The 24,737-nt window shown below is 36.6% G+C and overlaps 1 long non-coding RNA gene across 1 annotated transcript; it reads left to right on the top strand.

The window, feature by feature from the left end:
- Positions 1-2,141: 2,141 nt before the first annotated feature.
- On the top strand, positions 2,142-24,636 carry LOC120205803. Its single transcript, XR_005524055.1, has 3 exons — positions 2,142-2,275; positions 23,726-23,731; positions 24,627-24,636. It is a non-coding gene; the product is annotated as an uncharacterized LOC120205803 (long non-coding RNA).
- Positions 24,637-24,737: the final 101 nt, after the last annotated feature.

Below are 24,737 nucleotides of genomic sequence, written 5' to 3'. Positions count from 1 at the left end.
TTGTACCAGCCTTTGCTTCCAAATCTACAATTCACCCAATAAACGATGTAACAAAAAATGTGGCAACTAAATGAGATAGTTAAAGCAACGGAGAATAGAGAACAGAGAGACCTGTTTTTTTGGGTTAAAAAAATGAAATACCTTCACACCGGAATTGGAAGCTCCAGAGATGGGGTTTTCATGGAGGTTTTTTCATGAGAAGCTTGCGTTTGAGAGGGTTGGAGGACGACGGACGAGGTGGCAAGGGTCACTTGATCTTGGCTGTTGCGGCGGGGGAGAGTTGTGAGTTTGGATCTGGCGGCGGAGCGTTCTCCTTAGATGGTTTTGGGTGCTTTCGTTTGGATTTTGGAGGGGTAGGGTTTGGGGAATAAGCATTATCCATCTGATATCTCAATATCGTGTTTCTTGGTAACATGAATGCAAAGAGAAAAAGGGAAACATAGGTTTAGTGTGAACTGATGATCGAGGGGAAGAAGCGGGAAAGGATGAAAATTATGGGGTAAATTAAAAGACGACTTTTACAGATGACACACAATTAAAAGTATACTCCGTGTTTTTGCAAATTTTTTGGATTATGACTATTAAATATGACACACATTATTGTAAGTCATAAATCGTTCATATTTAAGAAATATGACATTTTTTATGACACATTTTTTGCAAGTCATAAATTAGTGTGTCATCGTTCATGTGTCATTAAATGTATATTTTCTTGTAGTGATCATCATAATAGACCTCTACAATACCTCATACGATCAGTCAATCAATAAATTAAAACCCAATGATTATACAGAAAGAGTAATATTAAAAAATCTATTTTTTAATATTTGACTTTTAACCGAAGTATTTTTCGAATAAAATTATTTGTTGACCTCATTTATATCATCAAACTTTTAATATTTTTTTAAAAAATGTATAAAATATTACTCTTATCTATTCACTTTTTTTTACAACACTATAAATTTTAAACCAAACCATTCAAGAAACTACTTTTCAAAAGTAAACTAATCCTAAATTTAATACTAATTATCGTTAAATGGAATTGATATAGAGATAGGGAATATATAATATTAATTTTTTAGAATATAAATGTATATATAAACTGCCTTGAACATTTTAATTCCACCCTGTAATATAATTTAAACCGGTGTTTATATATTTAATTTTGGGCATGTTTCACTCATTGCACCACTTAAATTTTAGAACCAACTACTCGCTGTTCATGCCATTCTACGACTTAATCTGTGGCACAATGGACAAAACCAGTGATATGTTGAACGAAAGTTCACTGAAAAGGAAGGTCGAACCAGCCGATGTGGTGCATCTAACGCACTTCACCACGCCCAAATCCATATATCATCTTCGCCTTGGGTCTGCCTCCTTCGCCTCCAAACCCTACACATCATCAGCTTTCTACTCATGCCTCCTATGGCCTCTCACACTGTGTTCCGTACTACTTACATGGACTTTTGGTTCCACTTTCGTTGTTGAAAGAAACCGGCTTTATAAAGCCACACTACAGACATGGGCCATACCCAAGTATAATATCCAGGTCGGTGTTTGTTAAAATCATATCTAAAGTTACTTTTTTTATTCTATTTATGTTTTGATCGCTCACCTATTACTTAATATATGTTTGGGTCACTCGATTATTATTTTCTTTCCAAAATTATACTTAACATTACATTTTAATTATGTTTTGGTCATTTGTGGTTAAAAAATTAACGGTGATGCTGACATACCACTATGATATAATGTCACATAAGTATTAAAAAATTAAAAAAAAACCATCAATGTCATCTTTAATTTTTAACAACATGTGACTAAAATAGATCCAAAACGTAAATTTATGTATGATTTTGAAAAAAATAATAGTTAAATGATGAAACTAAGTAATAGGTAGGCGACCAAACAAGTAATTTACACTAAAATTTTTGTTTTGTTTCTTTGTCATCATAACATTGCTGCATGTTGTCTTGATTTGCAGTACCATTTAAAATGGCAAAAAGAAGCCATCAGTAAGTTGATTGAGGAAGCCATATTGGAGGCTGAGGAGAAGCTAGAACTGGCTGCTGAGGAGAAGCTAGAACTGGCTGCCGAGGAGGACGATGAGCACATCGAGAACAGCTGGGATAGTGCATGCACTTGAATGATGGGAGAAACATGAATGTGGTGACTCCATGTCAAATATTGACAAAGCTTAGGAAGCAAGTCTCAAGCATGGATTACAACCTCTAAGTGTCCCAACTCAATCAAAATCCTAAACATTTTATCTGTCAATCGAATAAGTATTCTAGTCCTCTAATAAGTAAAATAAAGGAGAGGACATTAGATTCCATGTAACTTTCAGGCCATATATTATGGACACCTATATTGCTTTATGGTTGGTTGTTTTAGTATATAGTATTGTTGGTTTTTCAAAATCATTCCTATTCAGAAATAGAATGAATAAGCAGTAACCTATAAATACTCATTCGGGCACCACTAATTTTGTGGATCCAATGCATAAATGTGGGGGTGGTTGAGCTTGAAGCAGTTGGTTACCTACCGAAGCATTAACAGTGGCTAGTTGGAACAAATTGATTTTTTTTATTACCCACTGAAGAAAAATATGCATATTCAGGAAGCAACCATGTGCTAGTGGTTAACAGACGTGATGATGTAAGGTGATCTACACGCTTTGGTGGAAGAGTGTAGATAGCCTTATTGTGTCTCGATCTAGGATTGACATGTACTGATGTCCTTGAATTATAAGCATGGGCTGCAATAAAGATAAGAAAGAAATACGATTAATATTGGAATAATAAATGGAAAAATAAGATAAATGATTAAATGAAAGAATATGGATAGAGATAGGTTCAGAATTGATGGTCTTGATGGATGAAGTTGATGGTGTTGATGATGAAATAGAGATGGTGGTGGTGTTGCATCTCAAGCACGCCAAAGAGGAAACAATGCTAGGAAGCACAATCCCGATATTCACAAACTTGCTTGAGGTGTGGTTGAAGTGTCTTCAACCCACTAGATATCAATCTAGGAATTTAAGAATCAAAATGGAAGGAATGACGCCACAAGTATATGAATTATACTTGCTCAATCAATAAAGCACAAAGAACTTTGAAGAGAAATTAACTCACAAGAGTATGTTTTATATAAGAGATGAGATGAGTACAAATGAAGGCAAACCACTCAATTTATAGGAAATGAGAGGGCTTGGTCGAATGGTTACATAGGGATTCGGCTAGGTACATGTCTCTATGGAAGTACATAATGATTCGTGATGAAAAGATAAGTCACTTGGCTTGATGATGGTTCGGCTAACCCTTCATAAAGGGGCTTAATATTTCGACCAAAGGGTGGGCAGACATCTTTCTTAGCCGAATGGTGCATGATTGTTTATCTTGGCACCAATTTTTCTCTCCTTGGCCGAATGGTGATGTGCCTCCTCTTGCTTGGCGCCAAAGCTCTTATGTGCAATGTATGTGGTGTGGCCGAATAGGCATAGAGCTCTATCTCATGTCCCTTGGTGATTTAAGCCTCCAATGGTTGCAATCTCTTCACCAACATGCTCCTAGATGAAAAGGCATCTTCATGGGCAGTATCATTCATGAAAGGTCAAAATGTTTGGAAAAGGTAACCCTTTATTTTTGAGCTACTTCGGGTGTGAATGAGCTGGAGGTGAGCTGGCCATAGGTGACTTGTAGCATGGTGAACGTTATGGCAGCTCCTTGTGAAAAGGTACCTCTTGAGGTGGTAACTATTCGCGAAAAGGTACGATTTCAAAATTTTTAACTTAGGACATATTTGAAGTGTCCTAAGTGGTGATGATGATGGTGCAGCTCCTCAGCTGAAATGAGGTCATCTAGTAGCTTAAATCTTCAGCTCAATCCAGCTATGAGCTCACGAGCCTTCTGACAACTTTTCACCAATGGGTCCTTATGATCGCCCAAGCGTTCCTATGTGAGTTTCCTTGCTGTTACATGCTCCATTTAGCTTCAATGTAGCTCCCAAGTGTTGGCCGAATATGCCTACATACATAACATAAGGAAATAAACTAAGTATATAAACTTATATAATGTGTATAATATAAGAATATGAACTATAGTATATAATAATAACTTATATCTCACATATTAATTAATAAGTTATTATCATAATAACTATAGATATAATAATATATATATGATAATAATTATATTATAACATATGAAATAAGCATATTTATGTATAAAGTTAGAAAGTATCTTCTCTTGTAAGGTTGGAATATCCATTGTAAACATGATGCTGAATTGGATCACATTATCCCCCCTTCTTTTAATCGATTTGTCCTTAAATCAAAAGATCTTCTTTCCTTGAGTCCTTCCATTCAATAAGCACCTTTATGAAAAGGTTCATATCCTTTGATGCCTTAGAAGTTCTTGATCTGAAAAGAAAGAAAACTTTCATTAGTAAAAATGTGATCAAACATAATTAAAGTTAAGAAATACTTCCTGTTAAATGAATGTTCAAAGTTCATGTATATTGAAGACATTTGGCCTTGAACATTTATGTCCTTTGTATCATTGAAGATCATGTCCCTTTGTCCTTCAATAGTCTTTCAATAGTCGTACCTCTTGGCTCTTGAAAAGCCACGTCCTTTAGTCCCCCAAATTGATGAATTATGTCTCTTGGATCATCTTGTAAATCAAAGGAAATTACTTCATTGTCAAGGTTAGAAAAATCTTTATCGTCCTTGTGTCTCGTCAATAAACATCTTTATAACAAGCACTTAGATGTATAAGAATGGTGATGTCCTATAGTTCATAAATCATGCCTCTTGGATGAGATCCTCCTTTGTCTTTCATAGTCGTACCTCTTGGCTCTTGAAAAGCCACGTCCTTTAGTCCCCCAATTGATGAATTATGTCTCTTGGATCATCTTGTAAATCAAAGGAAATTACTTCATTGTCAAGGTTAGAAAAATCTTTATCGTCCTTGTGTCTCGTCAATAAACATCTTTATAACAAGCACTTAGATGTATAAGCACTTGTATTTGGACTAGTTTCCTCCTGGTTTTCTTCGATTTTCCTTTCCTCATGGCCTCAACACTTGGTTTCATCTTAATTTGATCAATTTGGACTTGCTTAGGCATCAAAGGTGTTAGGATAATCTTCTTCCCTCCATGGTTGAACTAATATTGATTGGTAAAATAGTCATGGATGGTCCTCTTATCATATTGACATGACCTTCCAAGGAATAATTGGCTAACATGCATAGGGACAACATCACACATAACCTCGTCCTTGTGTTTCCCAATTGAAAAAGGAACCATCACTTTTTGGCTTCTTCCTCAACTTCTGTTGGCGGTGCTTCTTCTTCTTCGTGGTCAGATTCAATCTCACCATTTCCTAGTAGTAACATGGTGTTTCGGTTGGGACATTGTGTGGATACATGCCCTCTCCCAAGACATTTAAAGCACCAGATATCTCTTGATCGTTCAGGGGCTGGCTTCTTCCTCAACTTCTGTTGGCGGGCTTCTTCTTCTTCGTGGTCAGATTCAATCTCACCATTTCCTAGTAGTAACATGGTGTTTCGGTTGGGACATTGTGTGGATACATGCCCTCTCCCAAGACATTTAAAGCACCAGATATCTCTTGATCGTTCAGGGGCCTCTTTTTCTCGACTATCCTTGTTAAGTTATGGAGAACTTGATGATTCGACCTTTTCTTTAGTAGGAATAGGAGTAGACTTCTTCAAATTGTTAGGACTCCATCTTGAAGGTGTATGCATGGTAGTGCGAGAAATAGATCATCTCCGTAATTGCCTCTCTATTTTCATAGCCATTTACACCATTTCATCAATCTCTATGTAATGGTACAACTCCAATGTGTTGGCAATCTCGGGATTGAGTTCGGCAAGAAATATAGCCATGGTTGCTTCATGATCCTCCTCAATATTGACTCGGATCATTGCCACTTCCATCTCCTTATAGTAATCCGTCATACTTCGTTGGCCTTGTTTAAGGTTCTGTAATTTCTGAAACATGTCCAAGTGATAACGAGTAGGAATGAAATGTTTACACATGATACCTTTCATTTCAAACCATGTTGAGATTGGTCTTTCTCCATTCCTCCTCCAGGTAATAGTAAGTTGATCCCACCATATTAAAGCATAATCGACAAACTCCATGGCTGCCAATCTCACTTTCTTGAGTTCGGAATAGTTGTGGCAACTAAAAACATGTTCCACCTTGCTTTCCCATTCAAGATAGGCTTCAGGATCATTTTTCCCTTGGAATTGAGGAATTTTGATTTTGATGTTGCTCATATTATAATCAACATTGATACGCCTAGGTCCTTGTATCAATGCTGGTTCTTCTTCATCATAATGGTCTAGGACATCATTTACTGGAAGAGGTTGTTGCCTCCGAGGAGTATCATTGTTCTGAGCATGGGGTTGATCTTGTCTTTGGTCTAGTTTATCATGAAGAGCATCAAATTCTATTCGAAACATTCTCATCATTTCTCCAATCAATGCTTGCATTTGCAAGTTTGGTTGACCTGCATTTTCTTTAGGACTTTGAGACATGGTTAGTAAATAAATAAAAACAAAAGTAAACCTTACCAGCACACTTACAAAGCCTCTCAAGTTCAATCCAAAGAAATGATAAGATCACTCCACTCAACACTCATGTTTACTCTCGGGAATATAACTTGGCTTTTAACAATTCGCCTTCTGATCTCACTCTTTCAATTAGCCTTTTTCCACTCAATTTCTTTTACTAAGTCCTTTGAAGAACTTACTCAAGATTAGAACAAGTTAATTCTTTCCTTGTGTTCGTCGACTGCAAATAGGTTAGGGTTGAAAGGAATAGAAGAAATGGAAAGGTAGAAGAAAAGATTTAAGGTATTAAAAGAAAGAAATGGTTGAAGACAAAGAAAATGAAAGGATGAAAAAGGAAGAGGTGACTTACAATTCAAGAAACAACACTTACTGCAACCTTTCTCAAGAAACAATAAGGTTATCTTCTCTTAGTGTAGATGGCCTCTTTGATGTACTTGCAATGGTAGAGCACTTTCCTTGGCTTTGTTTTTTTTTTAATTTCTTATTTTTTCTGAATTTTCTTCTTTTTACCTTTTCTTTCTTTTTGTACTCCAATTTTGATGTAGAAGTCTTTTTCTTTTGCTTTGCACGCCAATGACACTTTTGTTGTCAATCTAACTATGCTCTAATTATCGACTGATGTAAGGTGATCTACACGCTTTGGTGGAAGAGAGTAGATAACCTTATTGCATCCCGATCTAAGATTAACAAGTACTGATGTCCATGAATTATAAGCTTGGGCTGCAATAAAGATAAGAAAGAAATAAGATTAATATTGGAATAATAAATGGAAAATAAGATAAATGATGAAATGAAAGAATAGGGATAGAGATGGCTACGGAATTGATGGTCTTGATGGATGAAGTTGTATCTCAAGCACGCCAAAGAGGAAACAATGCTAGGAAGCACAATCCCGATCTTCACAAACTTGCTTGAGAGGTGGTATAAGTGTCTTCAACCCACTAGATATCAATCTAGGAATTTAAGAATCAAAATGGAAGGAATGACGCCACAAGTATATGAATTATGCTTGCTTAATCGATAAAGTTCACAAAGAACTTTGAAGAGAAATTAACTCACAAGAATATATTTTATATAAGAGATTAGATGAGTACAAATGAAGGTAAGCCTCTCAATTTATAGGAAATGAGAGGGCTTGGCCGAATGATTACATAGGGATTCGGCTAGGTACATGTCTCTATAGAAGTACATAATGATTCAAGATGGAAGGACAAGTCCCTTGGCTTGGTGTTGGTTCAGCTAACCCTTCATGAAGGTGCTTAATATTTCGGCCAAAGGGTGGGGAGACATCTTTCTTGGCCGAATGGTGCATGCGTGTTCATCTTGGCACCAATTTCCTCTCCTTGACTGAATGGTGATATGCCTCTTCTTGCTTGGAGCCAAAGTTCTCATGTGCAATGCATGTGGTGTGGCCGAATAGACATGGAGCTCTATCACATGTCCTTTGGTGATTTAAGCCTCCAATGGTTGCAATCTCTTCACCAACGTGCTCCTAGATGAAAATGCATCTTCATGGGAAGCATCATTCATGAAAGGTCACAATGTTTGGAAAAGGTAACCCTTCATGTTTGAGCTACTTCGGGTATGAATGAGCTGGAGGTGAGCTGACCATAGGTGACTTGTAACATGGTGAACGTTATGGCATCCCCTTGTGAAAAGGCTCCTCTTGAGGTGGCAATTATTTGCGAAAAGGTACGATTTCACAAATTTTGACTTAGGACATATTTGAAGTGTCCTAAGCGGTGATGATGATGGTGTAGCTCACCAGCTGAAATGAGGTCATTTTGTAGCTCAAATCTTCAGCTTAATCCAGCTATGAGCTCGCGGGCCTCCGGACAACTTTTCACCAGTGGGTCCTTATGCTCTCCTAAATGTTCCTATGTGAGTTTCCTTGTTGTTACATGTTCCATTTAGCTTCAATGTATCTCCCAAGTGTTGGCTGAATATATCTACATACATAACTTAATGAAATAAACTAAGTATATAAACTTATATAATATGTATAATATAAGAATGTGAATTATAGTATATAATAATAACTTATATCTCACATATTAATGAATAAGTTATTATCATAATAACTATAGATATATATATATATATATATATATATATATGATAATAATTATATTATAACATATGAAAAAAAACATATTTATGTATAAAGTTAGAAAGTTTCTTTCCTTGTAAGGTTGGAATAGCCATTGTAAACATGATGCTGAATTGGATCGCATCACGTGCTCATTTCTCTTTGAAATTGGGGCTCTACTTGCCTCCACTTCCCACTCAACACCATAATGGGTTGGTTGGAATATACCCTCTAGAATCACAGATTATAACTACGTACACTGCTCGAACAACACTTCCTTCGCTTGATGAGTTCATCTATCAAATTTTAGCCGCTATTTTTCACCTCGTAAATGTGATTTTTTTATCTAATTAAATATTCTATACTTTGAAACATCATTAATTCACTCATTTGATTAATATTAATTTTTAAATATAATATTTGTTAATATTAATTTTTAAATATAATATTTTTTAATATTAATTTTAAATAATTTTTTAGAAATTTTATAAAATCTATAAATTCACGTGAAAAATAAATCAAAGAAAAAAATGCTATAGTTTAAAGGTGAGAATTGATCAAATAATTTAGTTGATTTAATTTTTTAAATTCTAAGATTATTAATTTAATTTCTCTATTAAGAGTTCAATTGATAAACAAAGTTGATTAAAAAAAATTGAATGCTTCATGCACCCTTAACTTTTGTTTTGTGATAAAACTTTCTACTTCTGGACAAAGAATTCAAAGACATATGCCTCATTTTGTCATAAGTTGCACTTCATTGTATACTCTGTTCTATTTTTATTGCATATAAAACTTCCACACATCAATTTCCAGCAACATATGATCGATAATAAGAAAAATGATTACTAAAACTCACAATTTATCAAAAGATAAATGAATGTACGACTGAAGAATCATGTGTTAGTACTTGGGAGACATTGAAAAAATTAAATTAAACCAAGCTTGTAACCCCTTAAACCCGGTCTATGCATTTCGACTAAGTCTAGTGAATCACATTCATAATTCTTAAAGATATTATCCTGAAACCATTATTCAATCATGGTAAAATCATATTATAAATGACGTTTATGAAACTATAATAATTTATACTATAAAAATACATCTCATAAATATAATGAAGAAAAACAAATTAATTTAAATATGTCTTAAAAATCCAAATTTACGATAACCTAAATATAAATAGCAAAGGAGAAATCATTATAAAATTGAATACTTTAAAATAAGGGCCATGTTACCAAAATAGTGTCAACTTAAAAGATAAAACATTACAATAAGATATACTTCAAGAGATATGTTGATCCTCCAAGTGCTCAATCAGATGTATCTAACCAGCAGTATCTGAAAGGGGAAAACATTTTCGAAAAGTGAGCTAGGCTCAGTGTGTCCCAATAGTACAATAAAATCATAGTAGATACAGTAAATTAGTAATAGTTCAGAATTTCATCATCAAATCATAATGAAGTTTAACTTTTGAAACTCGTAATTTAAAACCCTTCTCCTGTACACCATCCACAATTCCCCAGAACTACGTCCATAGGGCTTACCTTAAGCACTCAACAAAAAAGGTAGCCAACCTAAGAATAGGCTTTTGGGCCTGTATCCTTAAGTTCGTAAGTCCGTAGGGCTTACCCTAAGCACACAGCAAATGAAGCCAACCTAATGAAGCATCTTGAGGCCCGTGGGCCTACCAAGAGTCACATTAGGTCCATAAAGTTTACCAGCTTGATCAAAGCTGTACCTCCGTAATGCAATCCAACCCAAAATCAATATTTCAAAAATACTATTTATGCAGTAAGCATAATTTCCATAATTCAATATTCAATATTATCATATACCAATGAGAACCAATAATCATATATCAGTCATATTCCATAAACCATCACCAGTAAATAGGTGGATTCATAAAACATTAAACCATAGCTTTCAATTTACCATATTTCAAAACATATAAAATAATCAAGTAGTACACATGGAACACACCTCGACAATAGGTTCAAATAGTAGATCTAGTGATTGCTGGTCTCGCCACGCTCTGCTATTATTTTCGAACCTAATCCATAATAACACTATATTACTAATGGGTAACAAAATTAATTCCTGAAATCATAAAATTTACAGGTCTTACGATTGAATATTGGCACCCGTGGTTTAACTGATCTAGAAGAGCTGGGTCGAGCTGTCGAACGATCCGGAGAGTCTCTTGTACCTTCAAACAATAATAATTTATTAACTCCAAGACTTACTTAATTGATCAAAGCTAAAATTCTTAAGTATATAAGCATTTTCCGAGTTTGACTATCCATTTGGAGGATTTCGAGTCTGAATTTGACCATACAGATTGCGGAATCGGAATCAGGACGTCGAAAAACATAAAGTATGACTTTTTGAAAATTCAAATTCTTGGTCAAAATCAAAGTCAATGGGTTTGACTGATGATTTAGAGGCCTTCGGATTCGAATTTGGTGAAACGGACTTCGGAAACGGATTCAGCACGTCGAAAAATGTCAGAATAAGTATACTCGAACGAAGTCAAAGGTCGTTTAATGGCCGTTTAAAGCCGGTCAAAGTTATGGTCAAAGGGGTTCAATAGTCCACATTCGAAAATTCCCAAAATGTCACCTTTTTTCAAAATAATTCCCATAATGTAAACTTTTTCAAAATATTTCCCAGATTGTCACCTTTTTGAAAATAATTCCCAAAATGTCACTTTTTTTGAAATATTTCCCAAAATGTCACCGGATCGGGTCAATGGGTCGGGTCGGTCAACGGGTCAGGTCAGACCGGTCAACCCGGTTCAGAATGGTCAACCCGGTTCAGACCGGTCAAACCTGTTCAGACCGGTTCGGACCGGTCAAATCGGTCACAACATCACCCAGCAGATTTGGAACTCCCCCACGCGTTGGGGCGGCGCGAGAAGGCTCTTTCGGACTCCAAAAATTCCTGAAAAAATTTCTAAAAATTATTTTAAGCGATTTTGAGTTACTTACCAACCTCGGTTCAAATTTTTGAATGGTGGAGAGCTCGATTTCAACTCGGTCGAATCTTTGACCGCTCTACCTCCCACACGCGCCGCCGCCTACGGAGACAAGGACGACACCGTCGGACTCGGAACGACACCAGGAACACGATGGTGCGGGAGGTGTCGAAAACCGATCAACGATCGGAGATGAATTTAAAATTTTCCCGTTGGTGGTGCTAAAAAAACATCGAGACTTTAACTCGAAATTCACGTCGTTTGGCAGCGTTTCGCTATAATTGGTTTACTGGGTTTTGATCACGGGTCGAAGATGAACACGATGGTGGTTTCAAATATGTTTTAGCAAATATGTTTCAAATTTTGAAATCAGAAACGCATTGTAATTATTTAAGAACATGTTCTGCCGACATTCCTTGGAGGAATTTAGGGCTTGGTCCTTGAATTTCCTTCAACTTCTGAAATGGCTTCAATAATTTTCATAAATTTTAATTTAGTCACTAAATTTCACCAAATTACACCGATTGAATTTTTTTTTCCGGGTTGTTACAATTCTCCCCCTCTAGAAGAAATTTCGTCCTAGAAATTTACCTTATGAGAATAGTTGAGGAAACTGAGCCTCCATTGACTCCAATGTCTCCCAAGTAGCTTCAGAGGGGCTTCGGTTACTCCATTGAACTTTTACCATCGGGATAAGTCTATTCCGAAGAACTCGTTCATCACTTTCCAGGATCTGAATGGGCTCCTCCTCATATGACAAATCAGGTCTTAGCTCTACCTCTTCAACCCGAATGATGTGACTCGGATCTGGACGGTATCTCCTCAACAATGATACATGAAAAACATCATGAATACGACTGAGCTCAGGAGGCAACTCAAGATGATATGCAACAGGTCCTACCCTCTTCAAAATACGAAATGGTCCAATAAATCTTGGACTCAATTTACCCTTACGCCCGAATCTCAATACTTTCTTCCAGGGTGATACTTTTAAAAAGACTTGATCTCCAACTTCAAATTGAATATCTTTCTCCTTTGATCTGCATAAGACTTATGTCTATCAAATGCCTCTTTCAAACGGTCACGAATCAATCTTACTGTGTCTTCCGTCTCGCGTATTAACTCAGGTCCCAAAGTCTTCCGGTCACGCAACTCAGTCCAATTTATCGGAGTGTGACATTTACGCCCATAGAGTTCTTCGTAGGGTGCCATACGAATGTTGATCTGATAACTGTTATTGTAAGCAAATTCAGCCAACGGCAAAAAGTTCTCCCAGCTACCATGAAAATCAGTTACGCAACCCCGCAGCATATCCTCCAGAATCTGAATCACTCTCTCAGATTGACCATCAGTTTGTGGGTGAAAGGATGTACTATAATCCCCAATCTTGTTCCCAAAGCCATATATAGTGCCTTCCAAAATCTTGAAGTAAATCTCGGATCTCAATCAGAAGTAATAGACAATGGAACACCATGTAATCTGACAATCTCTGAAATATACAATCTCGCCAGCTTGTCCAAAGTATAATTTACCTGCACAGGAATGAAGTGAGCTGACTTTGTAAGTCTGTCAATAATCACCCAAATTGAATCCTTTTTCAAAGGAGTCATAGGTAAGCCAGTAACAAAATCCATAGAAATATGCTCCCATTTCCATTCAGGAATCTTGATAGGCTGTAACAAACCTGATGGATGTTGATGCTCTGCTTTAACTTGTTGACAAGTCAAACACCTAGCCACAAAGTCTGAGATATCTTTCTTCATGCCAACCCAATGATACCTCTCTTTCAAATTCTGGTACATCTTATCTCCACCGGGGTGCATAGCATATGGACTACTATGAGCCTCATTAAGAATAATCTGTCTCAACTTATAATCATCAGGCACACAATATCGACCCTTAAAGCACAAAACTTTATCCTTATCAAGGGCGTAATCTGAGCTTATCCTCTGCTCTACTTGCTCAAAGATGGATAGCAAGGAGCTATCAAGGGGCTGCTTAACTTTAATTTCATCAACCAAAGTCGGCTTAATTTGTAATTCTGCTAACAAAGTGTCATCGTCATATAAATTCATCCTGGCTATTAAAGACCTCAACTCCATTATCGCCTTTCGACTCAAAGCATCTGCCACAATGTTAGCTTTACCAGGGTGATAATCAATCACACAATCATAATCCTTTAGAAGCTCTAGCCAGCGCCGTTGTCTCAAGTTAAGCTCCTTCTGGGTCAGAAGATACTTTAAGCTCTTATGATCAGTGAAAATATAATACTTATCTCCGTAAAGATAGTGTCTCCAAATCTTCAATGCAAAAATAACTGCTGCTAACTCCAAAACATGAGTTGGATAATTATACTCATGTGGTCGTAGTTGACGTGACACATACGCCACTACCTTTCCTTCCTGCATTAGAACACAACCAAGTCCTGAATGTGAAGCATCACTATACACTGTAAAATCCTTCCCTGACTCTGGTTGAATCAACACTGGTGCTTGAGTCAAAACCGCCTTTAATTTCTCAAAGCTCTCCTGTTATGCCTCGCCCCAATCAAACGGCACGTTCTTCCTTAACAGCTTTGTCAAAGGAGCAGCAATGATCGAGAAGCCCTCGATAAAAGGTCAAAAATATCCAGCCAAGCCCAAGAAACTGTGGATCTCAGAGACATTCTTGGGTCGTTTCCAATTCACAATAGCCTAGATCTTGCTTGGATCGACCTGAATACCTCGAGCAGAAATAATGTGCCCCAAAAATGACACTTCTTGAACCCAAAACTCACACTTGCTTAGTTTGGCATATAGTCGATGCTCTCTCAATGTCCGCAGAACAATCTTCAAATGCTCGTCATGCTCTGCTTCCGTCCGAGAATAAACTAGAATATCATCAATAAAGACAACCACAAATTAATCCAAATATGACCGGAACACACGATTCATCAAATCCATGAAAGTTGCAGGAGCGTTCGTCAAACAAAAAGGCATTACTAAGAATTCATAATGACCATATCTAGTGCGAATGGCTGTTTTTGCAACATCTGACCCCTTAATTTTCAATTAATAATACCCCAAACGAAGATCAATCTTAGAGAATACAATAGCTCCTCACAACTGATCAAATAAGTCATCAATCCTGGGTAATGGTACTTATTCTTGACCGTCATCTTGTTCAACTTCCGATAGTCAATACATAGCCTTAGCGACCCATCCTTCTTTTTCACAAACAAAACTGGAGCTCCCCATGGTGAGGTACTATGCCGAATAAATTCTCGATCGAATAATTCTTGCAATTGGACCTTCAACTCCTTAAGTTCCTTTGGAGCCATGCGATAAGGTGCCATAGAAATAGGTGAAGATCCCAGATACATCTCAATCTCGAACTCTACCTATCTATCAGGAGGTAACCCAGGCAACTCCTCCGGAAAAACATCAGGAAACTCGCTAACTGTACGAATTTCCTCGATCGTGGACAAGGAACCTTTAGTGTTCAAAATACAGGCAATAAAAGTCTCATACCCCTTCCTAATCATACGATCAATTTCCATAGCTGAAACAATATTGGAGAGATAGCCATTCAGTTCACCAATTAACACAATAGTCCGACCATCTGAAGTCTTCAGAGTAGCTCGCTTGTATTCGTAATTTAGATTTACCTTGTGTTTATTCAAAGAATCCATCCCAAGAATTAGATTGAACTCTTCTAAAGGGAGCTCCATAAGATCAGCGAGAAAAATTTCTTCCTGAACCTCCAGAGGACAACGCCGAAATACTTTATTCAATAATACTGCTTGACCTACTAGACTCGTAACAGTATTATTAGTGTTCTCGATTTGAATCTGATGGTTTCGATATACTGAGCTTGATACATAGGAGTCGGTGGAGCCATTGTCCAGTAATGCAAAGTATGAAATAGAATAAATAGTAAATGTACCTGCAATAACCTTAGGTTCATCTCTGTCATCCCGACGTTTAGTGGCATAAACCAAAGCTGGCTGTCTAGCCTCAGAATTTGTTGGCTCTCTATTATGCTGAGGTCGGGCTCTACTATCTGTTCTGGATGCTGATCCGGAAGGTCTCCCCTATCTACGACCTCTGGCTGGAGTTTGAACTGATGCCTGGGAACGCGCAGGTGTCTGGTTAGTTACCCTCTTAGATGAAACTAACTGTGGGTAATCCCTCCAGAAATGACCACTGGATCCACACTGGTAACAAAGTCCCATCTTCTTACGACATTCACCTCTGTGTCGAATACCACAATACTCACATAGGGGCCATAATAAAATGACGAGGAGCCACATCGACTGACAACTGAAGGTGAAGATACTGCAGGCCTAAAACTGGTATTGCTTCTCAAGGACCTGAAGTATGAGTCTTCTTTCCAGGACGTGCAGAGAACTCGTTTGGGCCAGAAAATTTCCCAGGCCGCTCTTGATCAACATGATATCTTGCTGGAGCTAAAGTCTCTAACTCCTCAGCATCCTTCACTCTGCCCACCAGCACATCAAAAATCTCGTCTTGATGGATAACAACCTGCCTACGTAGCTCATATCTGAGTCTGAGAGAAAATTTACGTCATCGATCTCTCTCAGTATGTACCATACTAATTCCATACTTTAACAGCTTCAAGAACTCGATCTCATACTCAGAAACGTTCATGTATCCCTGTACTAGGTCCTGGAACTGCTGTCGTCTCTTAGCTATGTAACGCTCTCCCATAAAACGACTCCTAAAGCATTCCTTAAAGAAATCCCAAGTCAGATAATCAGCCGAAATACTACTGACTACTGACTCCCGACTCCCACCAGGTGTGGGCATTGCCATCTAACATCGCTACTGCACCCAGATATCTCTTAGTTGGATCCAAACCCAACTGATCCATACGTCTTTGTGTATCTTGGAGCCAATCTTCCGCTTCAGTAGGAGGTCCACCAATCTGTGCTCCAAAAGTTCTGACTCCATTAGCAATCAGAGTCTGAGAAATAGGCACATCTGATCCAACACCAGCAGCTCTGACCGCTCCCTGAATCAACTATAGAAATTGTCCACCAAAATTCTCCTCAGGTGCAACTCTGGTAGAATCAGACTCAATATCAGTCGCTCCTATGATTGGTGTAGTCATGCCAATACCAGCGGTAGGAGGCAAATTCATCGGGGTCGCAGGAGCAGGATCACCTGTGGGAGGTGGGGGATCTACTCGAATCTCATCGATTGGGTCCGCAAATCTAGCCATTCGACCTCGTCCATGGCTAGTTCAATGTTCACGTCTAGCACTCATTTTGGTAGATCTCTAGTTTACTATAGAAGATAAAACTTAGGGTTAGGTAAGCACTTGGAGTCTCAAACACTATTAAAATCGTAAAAACTTTGAGACATGGCCTTAGCAACAGGTTTTATAAAAATATTTCAAAACCGTATATTCAATTTGGACTCATACACAGTCCGAGGTTTAAAAACCAAAGGCTCTGATACCAATAAATGTAACCCCCTAAACCCGGTCTATGCGTTTTGACTAAGTCTAGTGAATCACATTCATAATTCTTAAAGATATTGTTCTGAAACCATTATTCAATCATGGTAAAATCATATTATAAATGACGTTTATGAAACTATAATAATTTATACTATAAAAATACATCTCATAAATATAATGAAGAAAAACAAATTAATTTAAACATGTCTTAAAAATCCAAATTTACGATAATCCAAATATAAATAGCAAAGGAGAAATCATTATAAAATTGAATACTTTAAAATAAGGCCAATGTTACCAAAATAGTGTCAACTTAAAAGATAAAAATTATAATATGATATACTTCAAGAGATATGTTGATCATCCAAGTGCTCAATCAGGTGTATCTAACCAACAGTATCTGAAAGGGGAAAACATTTTCGAAAAGTGAGCTAGGCTCAGTGTGTCCCAATAGTACAATAAATCATAGTAGATACAGTAAATGAGTAATAGTTCAGAATTTCATCATCAAATCATAATTAAGTTTAACTTTTGAAAGTCGTAATTTAAAACCCTTCTCCTGTACACCATCCGCAATTCCCCTGAACTGCGTCCATAGGGCTTACCTTAAGCACTCAGCAAAAAGGTAGCCAACCTAAGAATAGGCTTTCGGGCCTGTATCCTTAAGTCCATAGGGCTTACCCTAAGCACACAACAAAGGAAACCAACCTAATGAAGCATCTTGAGGCCCGTGGGCCTACCAAGAGCCACATTAGGTCCATAAAGTTTACCAGCTTGATCAAAGCTGTACCTCCGTAATGCAATCCAACCCAAAATCAGTATTTCAAAAATACTATTTATGCAGTAAGCATAATTTCCATAATTCCATATTCAATATTATCATATACCAATGAAAACCAATAATCATATATCAGTCATATTCCATAAACCATCACCAGTAAATAGGTGGATTAATAAAACATTAAACCATAGCTTTCAATTTACCATATTTCAAAACAAATAAAACAACAAGTAGTACACAGGGAACACACACCAACAATAGGTTCAAATAGTAGATTTAGTGCTGGTCTCGCCACGCTTGTTACTGTTTTCGAACCTAATCCATAATAACACTATATTACTAATGGGTAACAAAATTAATTTCTGAAATCATAAAATTTACGGGTCTTACGGGTGAATATTGGCACCCGTGGTTTAACTGATCTAGAAGAGCTGGGTCGAGCTGTCGAACGATCGGAGAGTCTCTTGTACCTTCAAACAATAATAATTTATTAACTCCAAGACCTTAAGACTTAAAATCAAAAAATTTAAGTATATAAGCATTTTTCGGGTTTGACTATCAATTTGGAAGATTTCGAGTCTGAATTTTACCATACATATTGCGGAATCGGAATCAGGACGTCGAAAAACATAAAGTATGACTTTTCGAAAATTCAAATTCTTGGTCAAAATCAAAGTCAACGGGTTTGACTGATGATTTAGAGGCCTTCGGGTTCAAATTTAGTGAAACGGACTTCGGAAACGGATTCGACACGTCGAAAAATATCAGAATAGCTAGACTCAAACAAAATCAAAGGTCGTTTAATGGCCGTTTAAAGCCGGTCAAAGTTATGGTCAAAGGGGTTCAATAGTCCACATTCAAAAATTCCAAAAATGTCACATTTTTTCAAAATAATTCCCAGAATGTCAACTTTTTCAAAATATTTCCTACATTGTCACCTTCTTGAAGATAATTCCCAAAATGTCACTTTTTTCGAAATATTTCCCAGAATGTCACCGGGTCGGGTCAACGGGTTGGTCAACGGGTCGGGTCAGACTGGTCAACCCGGTTCGGGCCGGTCAAACCGGTCACAACATCACCCAGCAGATTCGGAACTCCACCACACGCAGGGGCGGCGCGTGGGGGCACGTGAAGGCTCTTTCGGACTCCAAAAATTCCTAAAAAAATTTCTTAAAATTATTTTAAGCGATTTTGAGTCATTTACCAACCTCGGTTCAAATTTTTGAATGGTAGAGAGCTCGATTTCAACTCGGTCGAATCTTTGACCGCTCCAACTCCCACACGCGTCGTCGCCTACGGAGACAAGGACGACATCGTCGGACTCGGAACGACACCAGGAACACGATGGTGCGGGAGGTGTCGAAAACCGATCAACGATCGGAGATGAATTTAAGATTTTCCCGGCGGTGGTGCTAAAAAAACATCGAGACTTTGACTCGAAATTCACGTCGCTTGGCAGCGTTTCGCTATAATTGGTTTACTGGGTTTTGATCACTGGTCGAAGATGAACACGATGGTGGTTTCAATTTGACGATCAGAGGTCGGACGGCTTCGTAATCGAGCTTGAAAGTAGGGGTACGAGAGGAGGTATATTTTAGCAAATTAGTTTCAAATTTTGAAATCAGAAACGCATTGTAATTATTTAAGAACATGTTCTGCCGACACTCCTTGGGGGAATTCAGGGAGGAATTCAGGGCTTGGTCCCTGAATTTTCTTCAACTTCTGAAATGGCTTCAATAATTTTCATAAATTTTAATTTAGTCACTAAATTTCACCAAATTACACCGATTTAATTTTTTTTTTTCGGGTTGTTACAAAGCTGGAAGAGGCTTCTCAAAATAAATAAAGAGGAGAGGAAGTTCTAGTATTGAATTTTCCTAAAAAGATTGAGCAAAAAGGAAAGGAGTTGATTGTGAGCCAGGCCAATGGAAACCTTATTTCTGCAAAGAGGGCAATTGGATTGATACTTAAACCACACATCGATGTAATCGACATGGGAGCATTGGTTGCACCGGGGAAGCCGTCGGAGCCTTTCCCCTTCTTCTGCTTCGTATAGACACACATAATATTAGAGAACATTTTAACCTGGACCATCAGCCTTTGGTGTTGTGGGATAGTATCTGTAAGGGAAGGTGAAGAACACATTGAAGTTGGAGTTGAGCAATACATTTATAAGCTTCATGCAACGATGAATGGCGAAGAAGAAGACGAAAATGGTGGTGGTTAGAACAAGGGAATTCTTCCTGTAACAGCTACTAGGACAAGCCAACCAACTGCCTATATCGCTACTCAGTTCCAACTCAGTTGTCATGCCTATTCCCTTGGTGGAAAATTTACTCTTGTTTTTCAATAACATAGAGAGAGATACATATATGGTACAGAAAGATATCATCCACCCACAACATCATTAAACTACACTAAATCTACTTTTTGTGCAAGATTTGAATACTTAATATGTGGCGTTGAAGCATAACACATATATATATATATTTGATGAATACTACCTAACACAAGTTTATATACCTAATGTTGACATGTGGTTCATAAATTCCTGCACTTGTTTCTTTCTGGGGATATAATTAATTAGCAATCTAAAGCATGGAACGATACATTGAATGGGTTTAGGTTAGGTTTGGTTTGTTTTAAAGAAGTGGTTAATTAAATCTTGCCTTGTTGATTAACATGAAGGCGGATTGAAGCAAACAATGTTTTAGCAGAGAGTGGAAACTACGCAGCCCAAATAATCAAACCAGATTTGTTGGGGTAGAAAACAGGTGTACCAACTGCAAAACTGCTTTGGCTTTGGGTTATCAAATTTCAACTTACACGTTATACTTATCATTTTTAAGGGGTAGGGATGAAAGAGATGCTTATGTATACATACATATACAGTTAATTTCATTTGTTTAAATGATTACATAATATATGTTCAAATTTTTTTAGCTAATTGATAATAACACATACGTTGTAAAAGCAGTTAATCAAACTTGAAACCTTAAAAAATAACCTTCTCTTTTATCACCTAGTTTCATTAATTTCTGTTGAACTATATTTTGATATAACAATTTAAGGCAAAATCAGTACTGCTTTTTAATATTTAATCAACTAACCGTTACTAGCCGTTGAGGCCTGATGGTATCGATACTATGAAAATGGTATTGGTACTACTATACATAGTAGTGTCGGTACCCCTTTGGGTATCGGTACCTCTTTTGCATTCTGAAATCTGAGCGAAGCTGGTAGTATCAGTACTACCTAGTGAGTATCGATACTTCTCTTACCTTTGGTATCGATACCAGATGAACAATATCGATACGGCTAGTAACGACTAGTTGATTAAATATTAACAAATGTAGTATTGATAATCTCTTTAGGAGTACCGATACCCCTTGGTCTGGGCAACTTTATTTTGCACTAAATTTGATCCGCAATGACTCCAAACAACCTCCAATGGCTAGAAACAACCACAACAACATTCTTTGTTAGAAAATCCTTAATGAATAGCTAAGGTAGTAGATGTGGGTTGATAAGTCGAACCACTTTAAATCCTCGTGCCAAATTGTATTATCTTTTTGTTCTCCTTACTCCCTAAATTCAATTTTATCTTTTAAACCCTTTTACACTTTTTCGGTTATCAATTGAGCCTCTTCAATGTTCCTAACAATTGATACCAGAGACTAACTCTTTAAAAGGTTTAATCACCTTGAGACGTTCCTAGAAGAAGCACTACCAATTCCTAAAGCAATCGACAAAGAAATGACCTCAACCTTCGGTGCCTACTATATTGAAGATTCACAACCGGTCAACAAGCCATCATTCTTCAATGGAGAAAATTATGCCTATTGGAAGAATAGGATAAAGCTCTTCATTCAAGCCAACAATCTAGGAGCTTGGAATTCGATCATAAAAGGCTACACCACTCCAACCGATGAGATGGACGATTGGAGTCATGGAGAGAACAAAACGTTCCAGCTCAATGCTAAGGCCATGCACATTCTCTTTTGTGCATTAGGCCCAAATGAATATGGAAGAGTCTCCTCTTGTTCTAATTCCAAGGAGATATGGGATAAACTCCAAGTTACTCATGAGGGAACCGATGAAGTGAGGGAAACCAAGATAAGTCTTGTCAACCATAGCTACAAGAATTTCAAGATGAAACCTAATGAAGACATCAAAGCTATGACGGATAGATTTTCCGTGGTTGTCAACGGTATCAAAAGATTTGGAGAAGTTATCTCCAATGAGAAGTTAGTGAGGAAGATGATCTACTCTCTTCCAAAGTCTTCGCAATCAAATAAGACGACTATTATCAAAGCTAGAGACCTAAAGTCTCTCACACTTGACGAATTGATTGGTTCTTTTCTCACTCATGAGTTGATGGCGAAGGAAGAGGAAGATGATAAAGAAAATAAGGAAAAGAAGAATGAAGAAAAGGAGGAGGAGATGGGGGTTGCTTTCAAATCCACCAATGAGAGCTATGAAGATTAAAGTGAAGAGGTGGATGAAAACGATGATGAAGAAGAAGATATGGCCAAGCTCTTCAAAAAGATGAAAAGATTCATGTCCTCCAAGGTAGTGAAGCATGAATCAACCAAAAAGAAGGGTCCCCCGGTGTGCTTTAATTGTCAAAGAAAGGGGCATGTTAAATATGAATGCCATCTTCTAAAGAATAAGGGATCTTCAAAGAAAAAAACATTTGTGGTAGCTTGGAGTGATGAAGATGAAGTAGCCAACCTATGCCTCATGGCCATCGAAGATGATTCCGAGGTATCTTCTAACTCAAATGAGTTAAATTCACATTCTTTTAATGAGTTATATTTAGAATTTGAGACCATGAATTCCAAATATAATAAATTAATTTCAAAATTTAAAGTTGAAAATGATTTGATTTTGAAAGCCAAAGTTGATTTTGAAAATCAAAATGAAATTTTGAAAAATGATTGAGTTTTAAAAAGTCAAAATCAATGATTTAGAAAAAGAGAATTTTGATTTGAAAGTTAAGCTAGAGAGCTTAACAAAATAAAAACAATTAATTTCTCAAAACAACTCATTAAGTTTAAAAATGGCAAAATGCTCACATTGCCATTTTTATGGTCACATGGAACATACTTGTCCTTTGAAGAAAGGAAAATGTTTAAAATTAGACAAGTATGGGTTCCTAAGGGAACAAGGGGCATTAAAACTAATGTTCAAGGATCCAAAGCAATTTGGATACCAAAATCAAAATAAATGTCTCTTGTAGGTGTGTGGGAGCAATGGTGATGAAAATGAAGAAGTCAATATGCTCTAACCACACTAAAAAAGGAATGGGTAACCTCTAAGCTTAATACTTTTGATTTTGATTATTTGGTTGCTCATTTTGATTTAAGCATGCATCAGTTTTGATTTTAATGATTTGATGTTTTTCATCTTATGTATGTTAAAAAGATGTTATGATGAACATTTTAAATTTTTAATGATTTTTCATAATTTTTAGTTCATCATAATGAATGTTGGTCAAAATTGATTTTAATGCAAATGATATCTCTCTAACAATTGATATCAACTTTTCAAATGCTTTGATTTTACAAATTTTAAATTTTTGATCTAAATTTTAAATGTTTATGCATGTGTTTTAATGGTTAAAGATATCTCTCTAACAATTGATATCAATTTTTTTTAAATGCATAACATTTTTTTGAAAAACTTTATGCATATGCACTTAATTTCTACATTGGATATTGCATAAAGTATTTTAGACTTGAATATATTGAATTTGATGTGTTACAAACTTTTTTTTTTGTTATGCTTTGTTGAAATTCAATTTTTTTAAGTGTCAAGTTTTTAAAGTCAATTTTTGTTTGGAATGCACTTTTTGAGGTGGAGCTTTGATTTTTCAAATGTTTTTAATGTAGAAATTACCACTTACTCTCCAATGTTATGTTTGAACTTTAAAGTTGAATTCTTTTTGATTTAACAAAAAGGGGGAGAAGTATTGGTTTGAAAATTTCAATTTCTTAATGAAAAAGGGGGAGCTGAACATTTTCACATATTTTCCAACTTTTGGTACCTTTTTCATTAAACATTTTAATAAGGGGTGCCAAAAACAAATTTTCAAATGTTTTGTTATATCAAAAAGGGGGAGATTGTTGAACTATATTTTGATATAAAAATTTAAGGCAAAATATTTTTGGACTTGAATTGAATTTATTCAAAGTTTTCAAAAATAATTCAAAGTCCTTAAAAGTTTGGAATTGAGCACAAAACAATTTTTTTTTACAAGTAGTACCGATACTGTTCTTACAGTATCGATACCAATTGAACAAGTATCGATACTGTTCATATGGTACCGATACCAAAGGTAAGGGAAGTATCGATACTCACTAGGTAGTACCGATACTACCAGCTTTCCTCAGATTTCAAAATGCAAAAGAGGTACCGATACCCAAATGGGTACCGATACTACTATGTATAGTAGTACCGATACCATTACAATAGTATCGATACCATTAGACCCCAACGGCTAGTAACGACTAGTTTATTTAAATATTAACAAAGGTAGTACCGATACCCCTTGGTCTAAGCAACTTTATTTTGCACGGAAATTGATCCCCAACGGCTCCAAACAATATCCAACGACTAGAAACGGCCACAACAACATTCCATCACATAAATACAAGTTCAAGACAATTGAAGAAGTGTTAGAACACCTATCCAAGCAATCAAACACAAGAGAAGAGTTTTTCATTCTTATTTTCAATTCTCTTGTAAATATTTGTGTTTTTGTGAGTTTTTAATTTGTAAACACCTTTCTTTCTAGAGGTTTATTTGTTTACACTCTTTTTC

Source organism: Hibiscus syriacus, unplaced genomic scaffold (genome assembly GCF_006381635.1).
Source record: "Hibiscus syriacus cultivar Baekdansim isolate YM2019G1 unplaced genomic scaffold, ASM638163v2 tig00013040_pilon, whole genome shotgun sequence".
Classification (NCBI taxonomy): Eukaryota; Viridiplantae; Streptophyta; class Magnoliopsida; order Malvales; family Malvaceae; genus Hibiscus; species Hibiscus syriacus.
Note: the sequence above shows the minus strand (reverse complement) of the source record. Positions and strands in the feature narration are given on the sequence as shown.